Source organism: Elgaria multicarinata, chromosome 1 (assembly GCF_023053635.1).
Source record: "Elgaria multicarinata webbii isolate HBS135686 ecotype San Diego chromosome 1, rElgMul1.1.pri, whole genome shotgun sequence".
Taxonomy (NCBI): Eukaryota; Metazoa; Chordata; class Lepidosauria; order Squamata; family Anguidae; genus Elgaria; species Elgaria multicarinata.
This window is the reverse complement of record NC_086171.1, coordinates 18998727-19013129: the sequence shown is the minus strand read 5'-3', so window position 1 is coordinate 19013129 and position 14403 is coordinate 18998727. Positions and strand designations below refer to the sequence as shown.

The window sequence follows — 14403 nt, the reverse complement described above, 5'->3', positions numbered from 1 at the left end:
CAGCAATGGGACAGTTTTCTCCACCATGCTTGAGAGCATTAGAGTTTAGGGGGCACAGGACATGCCACTGCAGCACATATGACTTTATCCACACATGACTTTACACTGCCCACACACACACACAAACACCAGCACCTGCCACCTGAAGTTGCTGCCTCTCTCTGCCTAATAATAAGGCCAGCTCTGATTACACATCCTATTCCCAAGGCTATATGTTCCTTTGTGTAAAGCAGGTTCTTTTCCCCCTCTTCCATGTTTTCATAAGAAATAGAACTTAACTGCCGCAAGAGTAATCCCTTGTTGTTACGCATGGACCTATGGCCCAATTGGAATCCACTGGGAGATGAGCCTTCAATGTGGTAGCCCCCTTTCTATGGAATTCCCTGCCTCTGGAGGTCAGGCAGGAGCCAACACTGTGTTGTTTATGGTGCCTCCTGAAAACACGAAGCCTTCCTTGACTGGCCAGCCACTTTTTAAAAATCGGTATACTGTTTTTTAAAAAAATACTGTGGTTTAATATGGAGTTTTATTCTTTTAACTTTTCTTTTTGTCTTTTATTCATCACCACTCAGAAATCTGTCTAGATGTGGAGCAGTACATAAATACCAAAAATAAATAAATAATAAACATTTGTCATTCTGGGGCCGGATCTACACTATTGCTTTAAAGCGCTTTATAACAGTTTTATAGCGCTTTAAAGCAGTTAAAGCGCTTTATAACTGTTATAAAGCGCTTTAAAGCAGTAGTGTAGATCCAGCCTAGCACATCTATTTTGACACTCAACCCTGATGTGAACAAAAAAAATTAAAAGATGAAAGCTGGAGAACATATTCCATAGCTTGCTTGCTTGCTTATTTATTTATTTATTTGGAAATGTCTGAGCTGCCCATTACTGCTCCCCAGGGTGGCTAACAAAAAAGAAACCATTAAATGGATAAAACCAATAATCAAATTAGCCACAATAAAACAGCAGGACAGAGTAGAAGCGCATAAAATTGCACAAGCAGATCAAACCAAACTCTGATCTGGCTGATGTGGCCCAGATGACACATGGCTGATTTCCATCATGATTGGATTGCTGGAATGTTCTTGGCATGAGGCTTCCTTGTCTGGAAACTCTGGTTTGTCAAGAATGCGGCAACGAGAGCCAGTTACCAGGGGAATCTAACTCCCTTACAATGGCTACACTGGTTTTGTTTGTTTCCTTGTTCAATTTAAAGTGCTGGCTTTGGGCTTTAAAGCCTTTCAACATCTTGGGACCAGGATACCTAAAAGTAGGGCTTTGCTTCACCACCCTGACCCTCTTCGGAGCTCCCAAATCAGCCCCAAACTGCCTCTGCCCAATCAGGGCACAGTCTGGAGATCTGGACATGTGAAGCGGGGTGGATGTTGGGTTTCCTGGTCATGAGGCCGACCAGAAGTCCATCGGACTCCCTCCCCACCACTCACAACCCTGAATCCTGCAAGCTGCTGCCCTCTGCTTGCCAAGCTGCACTAGTGGCTGGGACTTACCTGACTCCTCCAATCATGCCCAGCAGCTGTTCATCCTACCTGAGATCCACCATCTTTAATGAAGATGGGGACTGTCTATTGTCATAAATCTAATGTTGGAAACTACAGCAGCCATAAAGGGCCATTCCAGATTTGGACCGAGTCAGCCCACTTGGGTTCAGGAGTGGTGCACAACCCTACCTAATAGGACCATTCACTATAGTGGAGCCAGGGCTCATAGCGTCAAAGCACTGGGATGTTTTGATTAGCATGATGATATTATCTGATGAGGATATTATCTGCCACCCGTCTCTGGCTTCCCCAATCTCTCCAATTTTAGCTGCAATCCTCGCAGTAGCTTGTGTGATGGGATTTTCCTAGCAACAATATATTGTTGTGAGCTATCTCTGTTATAATGCAAAGTATTTTCAGGTGGCAATTAAGACCCATTAGCTTTAGAAAATACCTGTTTCTGATGGAGATAAAAACTGCTAGAATTGGTTTTTGGATATACACTTACCTGAATTTTTGGACTGTCCTTGGAGACCCTGCGACAGGAATCATGATGATGAGCACTTGCACTTCAAAATTTACCACTACACTACTGTTCTTCCCATATAAGCCCATCTGCTCAATTGGAGATGCTTTCCTTTACTTCCAATCAGCATCTGAGTTGTGATTTATTTATTTTATTTATTTATTTAAAACATTTATATCCCGCCCTATATCATTAAGATCTCAGAGCGGCGTACAGATAAAAACATATAGTATAAAGCAATAAATATGCACAGTTAAAAACAAATTATGATCCAAGTTAAAACAATATATAATTTAAAAGCAATAAAAGCAGTTTAAACAATGTGCCAGTGAGTTTAACCATCAAAGGCTTTGTTAAAAAGCCATGTTTTTACTTGGCATCGAAATGCAATCAATGTTGGCACCAATCAGGCCTCCAAGGGGAGGGCATTCCACAGTCGGGGTGCCACCACAGAGAAAGCTCTCTCCCTTGTCCCATCATAGCGTATATGTTGTATTGGTGGGATGCAGAGAAGGGCTCCTCCAATAGATCTGAGGTCTCAAGCAGGCATATATAAGGAGAGGCATTCTCTCAAATATTGAGGTCCCAAGCCATTTAGGGCTTTAAACATCATTACCAACACATTGAATTCCGACCAGAAGCGTATAGGCAGCCAGTGCACTTCCTTTAAGAATGGTGTAGATGTACCCGCCAGCAGTCTAGCTGCTGCATTTTGCACTAGCGGCAACTTCTGCGTCGTCTTCAAGGGCAGCCCCACGTAGAGTGCATTGCAGTAGTCTAATTGGGAAGTTACCAGTGCATGCACCACTGTGTCTAGGTTGTCCCTGTCCAGGAAAGGCCGTAGCTGGTGGATCAGCCGAAGCTGACCCCAAGTACTCCGTGTCACAGAGTCCACCTGGGCATCCAGTGACAATGATGGGTATAGGAGTACTCCCAAGCTATGTACCTGCTCCTTCAGAGGGAGCGCCACCTCATCCAGAACAGGTCGCTTACCCAATTCCCAGACTTGGGAACCACCAATCCACAGAGCTTCCGTCTTATCAGGATTCAGCTTCAGTTTATTGGCCCTCATCCAGCCCATTACAGCCTCCAGGCACTGGTCCAGCACCATCACAGCCCCTGCTGACTCCAATGACAAGGAGAAGTAGAGCTGAGTATCATCAGCATACTGATGGCACCCAACCCCCAAACCCCTAATGACCTCACCCAACATCTCAAGTTGCCTGGCCACCACACATTCAAGCACCTTGCCCAAAAAGGGGATATTACCAATGGGGCAGTAGTTCTCACATACCTCTGGGTCAAGGTAGGGCCTCTTCAGGAGAAGGTGCACTACAGCCTCTTTCAAGGCAGCAGACACCACTCCCTGAGAGAGGGAGGCATTTACCACCCCCTGGACCCACCCAGCCAATCCACCTCTGCTAGTTCGAATTAGCCAGGATGGGCAAGGGTCAAGCTTACATGTGGTGGGACGGACTGATTCAAGCGTCATGTCCACATCATCAGGCTGCAACTACTGAAACTGATCCCAAAAAACATGATTAGATGGGGCACTGTACACCTCCCCAGGCTCTGCAATAACTGTGATTGGTTGGAACATAGTAGGGGACTTTCTCTGTGGCCACACCCAGGTTCTGGAATGCCTTGCCTAGCAAGGCTTATCTTCTCCTCTTTGATGGCCTGCTATAGCTATTTAATATCTTTCTTTTTTGAGAACCTTGAAGCTGATTGGCAGGAGGTTTGGAAAGATAAAAGAAATCACTTCTTCATATAACACATAGTGAAGCTATGGAATTCACTACCACAAGATGCCTTAAATGGAATATGGCCTTATATGTTTTGTATGTGTGCTTTTATAAGTTGTATTGTATTGTTTGTGAAGTTTGTGAAGTTTTGCTTTGTCTTTTTCTGTAGAAAATAATAAAAATTGTAAAATGGAGTGGAGGGAGAAAAAGAAAAAGAAAAAGATGTGATGACCACCAATTTGGATGGCTTTAAAAGAGGTTTAGATAACTTCCTGGAGGGGAAGGCTATCAATGGCTACTAGTCCTGAAGGCTCTGTGCTACCTCCAAATTCAGAAGCAGTAAGCTTATATAAGTTACTGGGGAGCATGGGCAGTGTGGTGATGTTGCACTCTTGTCCTGCTTGTGGGTTCCTGGTTCCTGTCCACACTGTGTAGACAGAGTGCTGGACTAGATGGACCTTTGGTCTGATCCAGCATGGCTCTTCTTAAATGCTTAGTTTCTTATGAGAGACATTTGACATGTTGAGTTGTGGGTGGTTTCAGTGCCCCTTGCATATCAGCTTCTGAATTGTAACTTCAATCTCTTACCTCTTGCTTTTGTCTTTGTGTTTTAATTGGTATTTTCCAGTGTTTTCATTGGAAAATATCAAAGCAATTCGATGTACAGTTTTTCTTTTCAGGAAATCAGTGGCCTCTGGTATTTTTTTAAAAAGAGGAGGTCCAGTTCTTCACACATTTTGCCAATGGAAAAATATCCCTCCTAGTCCCGACATGTTTTTCATCCCCTATGGCAGAAGTGGGTGGGTTTCCAGATGTTTTGGACTTCAACACCCAGCATTCCCGACCACTGGTCATGCTGGCAGGGGCTTCTTGAAGCTGCAGTCCAAAACATCTGAAAATCTATCTTCTTCCCACCCCTGTTCTATGGCAATCCCCTGCCCCATGTCCCATACAATTCCCAAGGGTCCCCAAAACCCCAGAAGCAGACTTTCAGGGAATATGAACAACCAAAAAAAAAAAAAGGTGTGGTGAGAAAGCCTTGTTCCATGAACATGAACTCTGTTCCATGCACAGAACGAAGCCCACATACTGTTGTTTGCTTTTCTGGAGGTAGAAAAGAAGATCAGCAATTGCCTCTGAAAAAAACATTCTCCCTCTAGTTAGGAAGTTGAGTTTACAGCCTAGCCAGAACTTGCAGTGGTGTATTTCACATCCCTTTGCCATTTGTTGATGAAATATTCCAACAAAGTAAAGCTGACATCAAGGCTTTGGTTCAGAGGTTAAGATAAATTCCATCTTGACTCCCTGGCTAAACTCCAGTAAATTAATTTTCTTATCTCTGCCCTTCAGAAACGTGCACAAACTAGCCTCTGGACCATGTATCTTCCATCAAGATTAACTTTTATTCCAGACAGCATTTCTTTTTTGCTTTGCTGCCAGTGGGGTGCTGAGGAATTTGATGATATTCTTCAATAATTATATGCACCATTCGTGAGATGGTACCAAAAACTTGTCCATTGAAAACAGCAATAAATCCCCACGGGGACTTACAAAACAAGGCCACAGATCTTACCAATGAAATGTGTATTTTACCCAGAGAAGACAAAAGACATGTGACTCTTTTTAAATCTTTGTTTTAATCAAGAATTGTCAGCCATGCTGGGGCGGGGGGGGGGGGGGTAAACAAGCGAGGGAGAAAGGGAGTGCCAGGTCTCTTCTCTTCTTGAATTTCTTGACAATTGTCATTGACACTGATGGGAACGGTTGTTCATCCGAAGGAAACTTGGACTGTATCTTGAATCACAATCACCTGCCAGGGTGGGATTGAGACCAATTTGGCCTGGAAGCAGTTATGAGTGAGAGAGCTGGAAAGTGGCATTTTGGGGGGGGGGGGGTTAAAATGGGGGGTGGGGCGAATAGATGTTGTTGTGAATTTGATACTGCCTGAATCCTTGCCTTTGCGTGACCATAATATGTACTCTACACACGCAGTTACCAAATAATCCAAATGAAACTAATTCTACAGAGGCAGGATCTACGCTACTGCTTTAAAAAGGTATATAACGGTAGTGACAATTGTTGAGGCCCAGTACGCACTCCCTATACAGTCTTCAAAACATTTTCAAAGTGTTATATCCTGCTTAGTGTAGATCTGAATCTCTTGCTACACAGAGAAGAAATATTGTGTGACTGACATGCCCATTCACATTTACGAGTGAGTCTCAGTGGAACACCAGTTCCAATGGAATTGCATTTTATCTATAATAAAAGTGTGTGTGTGTGTGTGTGTGTGTGTGTGTGTGTGTGTGTGTGTGTGTGTGTGTGTGTGTGAGCACCCTAGTGTCTAAACATTGAAATCTAGACACTTGAAACTTGGCATGTATACTAAAGGGACCCTAGGAGTGTGCACCTCAGGGCTATTTTTTTTTAAGTGCATTAATTTAATTTATTTAAGTGTGTCCATATGGTTGTAACCATCTTCAATCACTAAGAGGCAGACTTCACAAACCAGTACATAACTTTGCAGACCATACACTTTGAAGCCAGGAAGGAGTAGTCATTATATGGCTGCCCCTCCTCCTTGCTGGGGGGTGGGCAGTCCCCTCAAAAGAATGGAGTGGACAGACCTCTCCCTCAGGGGTGCGCCATGGCAGAGACTGGCTTAAGGCTGCCAGCAGACATGGCTTCAATCAGACAAGCCGGGTGCAATGTGTCCAACTCTGACACCTAGGAGGAATCCGCACGTTGTTCTGAGATCGCTTCTAAGCGACCCCAGTGCAGCGTGAAAGAGAGCGTGTAACTTGCCTTTTGAAGAGCCGACGAAGAGACGTCCTTCCCGCCGCCACCACCCAACTGCCTCCTCGCCAGCTGGGACTGAAAGCTCGGGGGAAGAAGGCGGGGTCCCCCGAGCTTTCCGTCCCAGCCGGCGAGGAGGGAGTTGGGTGGCGGTGGCGGCGGCAAGGACGTCGCTTCATCGGCTCTTCAAAAGGCAAGTTACACGCTCGCTTTCACGCCGCACTGGGGTCGCTTAGAAGCGATCTCAGAACGACGTGCGGATTCCCCCCTGCATTACTTTGCTTAAACACGTCACTGTATCAACCACTGGCTACTCCGACCTGTGTAAAGTCAGGTCCATTTGCTAGTTTTGAAATATAGTTAAAAACAGAGGCTACAAAAAAGACAAACACAGACATCACAGTGCAACAGTGTCACTAAACAAACTCAGTGGTCATAATTCGTAGTATATCATGAAACAGCTGGTTGGCCAGGCCCATTTAAGGTACATCCAATTGGTTCCAATTTAAGCTCAGTTCTGACCCTTGCAGCCCAGAGGTGAAGGTGGATCCCATCAGGTCCCATGACTGACTGACAGGGACCAAACTGAGACCAGAGTAGGATGTACAGCTGGGCCAGCTGCCTTCTTCTGCAGACCACAGAAATGTTTTCCATGGGAGATGGAGGAAGGTAGTTGTCCCTTCCCAGAAATGTTCCTACATTACTAGCTCTGTGTAGCACTGCACTAGGAGGACAGGCAGTGGTCATCTGGCTGGCTAACAACCCACAGTTCTACATTTACAGAATACACCTGGCAAGATAGGTTTATCACAGGACTGTCCATCATGCAGACTGGTTGCACAGGGCTGATGAAAGGGGATTGGTTTCAACAGCCTTATGATGCCTTTCACTATGACCCCTATATTCGAGGATGGGCAACACACCACCCACAGGCTGCACGTGGCCTTCATTGCCCCCTGGTGTATCCCCTCCTGCTGCTGCTACTGCTACGGAAGCCTAAATAAACCAAATCTTGCTTGAAAACAAATGAGATTTGGACAATTTAGGCCTCCCTAGCAGTTTGCCACAGCAAATCAGGGAAAGGGGGGTTGACATGCTGTGGCGTGCAGCCACGTGGGTTGGAGGGCAAAAATGGCCCTGGCACCCCCCTCAGTTGCTTTCCCCTGCCTTAACTGATGTGCAACTACCATGCATTCATGAATAAATTCACAACTGTTTGGTCTGTGTTTGCCACATAGATTCGATTAATTACAGATGCACCTTTGCAAGTTAGGAGTTAAGGCCACTCTTTCCTTTTCTCTGTTTTTAAAAATCTGGACAGTGTGGGGAACAGAGTGGTTTGTAATGAAGACTTCAAGTTTCGAGCACTACAGCAGATGCATTGCAATGATGCGACAAGGTGAACCTTTAAGGCATCATTTCAATGAGTTGGTTCTGATGATAGGCTGGCAGAAGACTTGAGGAAGAAGAACCTGCTCAGGCAAGCAGTCGCCTCAAATAAGCAATGGAAAGTGAAAAGCTATGAACTCCCAAGAGCGCAGCTCAACTTCCACAAAAAGAAAGACCAGTCATAGTCTACGCTGGCTTGCACTGCGCATTTTTCCCCATTTTTTTATTTGTTGTCTTTCTTTTCAGCCTTTCTGGAATCAACCAAGGTGGTTTACCAAAAAATCAGAAAATGGAAATCATAAACAAATAAAGACATCATAAAACATTCCAAACCACCTGAAAAAAATGTCACGACTATTTAAAAAGTCAAATTAAAAAGATGTGTCTTGAGCCCTAAGTGCAGACAGAGCAGGGAATAGTCATAACTCCAGGCGGAGCACGGTCCACAGTTTGTAAATAACATCAGAGGAAGCTGTTTGCCATGTGCCCGATGAGCAGGCCTCTGCAAGCGAGGGTATCTTTAAAAGGGCCTTTCCAGCTGATGCAAGCAGATTTGTACCGAGAAAGGTGGCCCTTCAGATAGCCAGGCCCTAAGTCATTTAGAGCTTTCATGGTTAAAACAACAGCTGGAATTGAGCCTGGAAAACAACTAGCAACCAGTGCAGTTGCGAAGTGATCATGATGCTGTTCACCAATTAGCAGCCTAACCGCCACATTTTCCACCAATTGTGGCTTCCAGAGATGCTCTTCAAGGGTAGCCCCATGTAGAATACATTGCCATAGTCTGAGCATGATGTCATCAAGGCATGGATAGCTGTTGCCAGCTCAGAATGCCCCAGGAACAGGCAGACTGGATCACTGGATGTAGTTGTGTAAGGGCTTCATCACATATACCCATTTCCCTCGAATTATCCCCATAGCGTAAAGCTGTTGCTGTTGTTGTTGTTGTTGTTGTTGTTGTTGTTGCTAGCTAAATCACACTCCAGGCGGCAGCACTCCTAAGATCTTTTGCATACCAGGAAAGGGTTTAAGGGGGAGAAATGTAAAAAATCATTAAAAATCAACGGATGACCCAATCTGATTCAAATTTGGTTTGCTTAAAGCCCTCTTTAATATCTATTACTATGCCAATTTTGATGTCTTTATCTTTAAAACTTACACAGATGTAAGCATTTGTTTAATTTGTACTTTAAACATATCAAATCATCCTCCTGCGCCCCCAGTGGCCGCTCGGAGAACAACAAAAGATTCGCTCCTAAAGAGGTGGCAAAATAGGTCGGTTCTTTTATATATGAAGCACAATTAAAGCAGGATGCATGGGAATGCTTCACAGTCAAAGCAGATTATAAACTGGAAAACTTTGGAGTCCTTTGCACACAATTCGCAGTGATTGCACAGTATAACCCTGGTGTGATGAAGCTATAAAGGCGATCTTGCCACCCTGACACCTGAAGATCCATCAATAGCATAGGGTTCCAGGAGCATTCCCAAACTACGAACCTGACCTTTCATGGGGAGCTTGACCCTGCCCAACACAGGTGAAATCGCAGTCCCCAAGTTAGGCTGACTCAGATCAGAAACAACATCTTACTTATCACACTTGTGAAATGCTCACCAAATTGTTGGTACATGTATGGAAAATAGCTGTGCTCACTTCTGAATGCCCACATACATTCTTGACCCTTTCATCCAAGCCTGTGGTAGTCTTTTCCCTTTCCTTAGTATAAGGTGGTGGGTTGTTAAGTATAGAAATATGCCTGAAATGAAAGTTGGGATTGGTTAGTGGCTGCTGATGTTCTGGCATATTTTTCTTATCCTTTTACGTTGGAATTCTTATTTAACTCTTCAAAAATAGGTCAGTTTAAAGCACAGAAAACGGGCGCCTTTTCATATTTGCACTTTCTAAATTAAATCTCCAGGACAAGATTGCTTTTTTTGAAAGATGTGTCAAAGTACAGCAGAAGTACAATTTTTTTTAACTAAAAAAAATAATTTCTTCTCTGACTTAAAATCATTTACGTATAAAATCATGGGGTAAAATGCACAGTGCTACCAAAATATGTTTACAAATGTTATTTTCTATGAACGCTAAAGCAAGAGTTCATAACGCCTTCTTGAATTATCAAATTTCTTATTGGCTCTATGTGGTATACAATAAAAAATGTGAAGCCAAATGGCCCAAAATTGGAAGAGGTATAGTTTGTGAAATTCTAGGTAAAGCTTAAATATACAGTATATGAGATAAACACATCAACCATTTGCAGCCATTTCACATCAACCATTATCAGCAGTAATAAGGGATAAACACAGTTTTCCCAGATTTGCTATGTTAAATTAAAACCTGTAGTGGGAGAGAAAACGGTTACCTCGATTAAGCCCTAAACTTAGACCTTTACACACCAGCCTTATAGTCTGCATACACGGCGCATTGCATGCAAAGGACTCACTTGATGTGCAGCAGCATGTCCAGCTGTGATCGCGGGTCTCCCCCCCCCCTCTTGGCGATGTATTTTGCAGTGCGGAAAGAACAGTTCTTCTTGAGCTCCAAGCAGCCACTGGGGGCGCAGAGGGATGACGAGGAGCAGAGCTGCTGCCCTCAGCAGCCCGGAGTGCCTCAGAGCCCGGAGCAGGCCCAGCCCTGCCAGCAGGGCCTCCCTCTGCAGCCCCCCAAGTGGAGTGCCACGGAGCCTGGCCCAGCCTTCCCAGGGCGTGCGCTGGTGCAGGATGGAGGCTGTTGTGATGGAGCTCAACAACAACAACAACAGCAACAACAATGGCATGGGATAATTTGTGGGAGAACCAGAATAAAAGTGTAGGTGGGATGAAGCTTTCAGTTGAGGTAACTTTGGGTGATCCAGGGGCCAATTTCCAGCCCCTGGATCACCCAAACAGCCCACACTCCTGTTGCTGCCATGCTGCCAAATTCAGTGGCAGCAAAACAACAGCAACAACTCGGCTGTTTACCACCAATCCTTTTTCCTGCTGCCACAAATTTCGGTGGTGCAGCAGTGGTGGTGTGAGGTGGAAAGGGGTACAGGGGCCTCATATAGTGACTTTCAGATCAGCAGCAGCTTATCCTGGGAGGCTGAAATATTCTCTCGCCTGTTTCTGAATATTACTATTTTTGATGTCAGGTTTGCGTCCTAAGAACAGAAGAGCCATGCAGGATCAGACCAAGGGTCCATCTAATTTAGCATTCTGTTCACACAGCAGCCAACCAGCTTCCAGTGGAAAACCCACGAGCAGGTGATGAGGGCAATAAAAATCCCTCCACCCAGTGCATGTTCCCCAGCATCTGGTACACATAACCATACTTAGAGATGTAAAATTTCTGGAAATTTAGAAGCCATGGGGGCAAAACATTTTTTTCCCCAGGGGGTTTCCCAAAGCAACAGAAATTCTGGGGGAAATTGAAAAATAAGCAATACTTAGGTTTTTTAGTGCCCTTTACAGATTTAAATTCACTTTGTTGCTTTAGGAAAGGCTTCCCCAATGTGGAGCCCTCCAGATATTTTGAACATCAGCTCCCAGCGGCCTCAGGCAGCATGGCCAATAGTCAGGAATGCTGGGCACTGTAGTCTAAAATATCTGGATTGCACCAAGTTGAGAAGGGGTGCTGTAGGAACATGCAACATCCTTTATGTTCCTAAAGTTGCTTTGCACATAAAATGATCGTTCTATTTAAAACTGTAAAAATGGGCACTCATAGCTCCATCCAACGAGTGTTTTATTGCATGCTCATTACTGGGCACTCACAGAGTTTGCTCAGGTCCCTCACATGGCGTCGTCTGCCTCCCGCGCGCCTTCTGCCTCTTCTGGCCTTCCTTGCATGACAAAAAAAAACCTCATTAAGTCCAATGTTGTTTTAAACTTGGAATTGCTGCTGTCTCCTGCTGTGTGCAGGAGAAGCAGCGCCATTAGAACAGCAGACTCAATGGGCCTTGTGCTCGTTCTGTACTTCCTCTTTTGAAAAGAGGAAGTAACTGAGGAACGAAAACACGGGTGGAGAAGCAAAGGTAGGGAGCGTGTTAACCCCCAGTGTGAAGGAGCTTAAAGTTAGGATGCAATCCTATATTGATAATTGACAGCCTCCGAAGTACTGGAGGTGGGATACTACACAATTCTAGAATGCCTGCCATCTGACAATTAATGATAATCTTGTGTCTTTTCTTCCACGCATATTATCTTGAAAAACAAAACAGAAGAATCCTCTTTGCTGCAATAACATTTAAATAAGGCAACAGGCGAAAGCAAGGTGTTTGACGCAAACATCTGATGCTATTTTTTTCAAGGGGGGGGGAGTAGAACTTGGTTTCGACTGGCACAAAGGTAATAAACTCTCATTGATGTTTCAAAGGATTTTATGAGCACCGCAACTGTAAGGTTGATGATGACTGAGAAAAGCAATAGAGAGAAAGAGTTTCCTTTGCGGTGTGAAAATTAAAATGTATTATCTTCTCTTCATGGCATTGATGCACCTGACAGCTCTACTTGGCACCTGCTCAGCGGGGGCCTTCCATTCTTTTTGTTAATCCTAGAGAAATTAGCAACCTTTCCCTCCCCCCCCCTCCCCGCCCCACTTCACATCAGGCATTGAGAGCAATTTGAGGTGAAAGGAATGCAATTTGCAGCATTTTCCTGTAGTACTTTTTTCCCAGGCAAGTAATTTAACTGATGACTTTTGTTTCAAGCACAAAAGTCTGAACACACGATATGCATTTACAGCTGAAGTTCCTTTCTCTGGATTTCAGCTAATGAGATCCCAACAGCGTCACATCAAAAGTAAGCGGTTAGCAAATTTGGGGGAAGGAAGTGCTCGTGAAATTTCCTCTCGAAGACATTTTAGGGTAAAATAACATAAAGAAGGAGAAGGAGAAGAAGCAAGGGAGCGGGGGAAACACATTGTGCAGCAGCTAGGCGAATACTGACATATATAGATAAAATATTCTGACTTCTGCCGAATTGGAGGCAGCCATCAATCATACCCAATAGGCTTTGCACAACCAGTGCCTAAAACCCCAAAATCGTTAAGTAGATGAATCAACTAAGTGATGAGTCACTTCTCATCATGCCAAGTTTGGGGTTTTATGACAGCATTAATTATCTATTCTGAAGACAGAGAGGAATAGGATAATATCATGCCTCCCCCCAAAATGAAGAAGGGCCATCTAGTTCTTTGGGGTATTAAATGCTGGAATTTAAAGTGGCAGTTCCCAGCCAGATCTGTGTGGCAATACACAGCCCAGCTCACAGACAGCATGAAAGATGCTCATGTTGAAGACTGTGGCCGTTTCTACACCTGCTGTTTTCCCTGGGATCATCCCTGTACATCAAATGACACACAAGGGATCCCAGGAGCAGGCAGGGACGATCCCTCCATTTTCCTGGGATAATCCTTAGGTGTAGAAAGGGCCTGTGTAACAGCATCATCATCATTAATTGATTTATTATTACATTTATATCCTGCCTTTTCCCCCTCTTGCAAGGAACCTAAGGCGGCTCACGCAATCCTCCTCTCCAGTTTTATCCTCAAAACAACAGCCCTGTGAGGTAGGTAAGGCTGAGAGTCAGTGACTAGACCAAAGTCATCCAGTGAGCTTCATGGTCAAGTAGGGACTAGAATCCGGATCTCCAGAGTCCCAGTCCAACACTCTAACCATTACACTACACTGTCTCTCAGTGCATAATATATTACTTAATATAATAACATTCCCAAGTGGTTTACATGTACCTATAGTAAAATCAGAGCTTAAAATACACTATTAAGAACAATTTCAGTTACAATAACAATAAAAGCAACATGAGATCAATAAAATGGAGCAGCAACATGATTAATTTTGATTAATTACAAGCCAGCAGAGTGATGCAGGCATATGCTATGCATACAGTATCCCTGATGGTAACATACAGATGGATTTTATACTTGTGAAGCAGCCCAATGCATACATAGGGGCTGGAGTGGGTTATTTTCCAGCCGTGGGATGAATTTACTTTCCCGCTACCATCACCATTTTCATACTGTAGTCAATGTATTTAAATTGATTTTGCCTTCATTTTTGCCCCTCCCTCCACCCCACAGGCTTCAAGTAAAAAACAGTTTGGGAAGGGAGGAGCCTAAGAGACCAATCCGATGCCTATTTAGATAAGATGGGGAATGCTGGGAATTGTAAGGGGGGTTCTGTTTAAACAGGCATGGGATTATTGCACCCTTAATGAGATTAGGGTCAACTACTAGGTGTCAGGTTGCACCACTATTTAGCCCAGCGGTAGGCAACCTGGTACCCTGCAGATATTTGAAACTTCAGTGGTACAGGTGTTAGTAACCTCAAGACTGGATTACTGCAATGAGCGCTATGTGGGGCTGCCCTTAAGGCTGCTCCGGAAGCTGGAGCTAGTGCAGAATGCAGCAGCTCGGCTGTTGTCAGGAGCTGCCGCTTTTTATAT

General features: G+C 44.4%; 1 protein-coding gene and 1 long non-coding RNA gene across 2 annotated transcripts in view; one reads left to right on the top strand and one right to left on the bottom strand.

The window, feature by feature from the left end:
* LOC134394182 (uncharacterized) overlaps positions 1-2042 on the bottom strand; it is a 32666-nt gene extending 30624 nt beyond the window's left edge. The window contains exon 1 of the long non-coding RNA XR_010025170.1: positions 2012-2042. This is a non-coding gene — a long non-coding RNA (uncharacterized LOC134394182). The remainder of the gene's footprint in view (positions 1-2011) is intronic.
* CDCP1 (CUB domain containing protein 1) overlaps positions 1-14403 on the top strand; it is a 451994-nt gene that overhangs the window by 424434 nt on the left and 13157 nt on the right. The gene's annotated exons all lie outside the window — the stretch shown is intronic.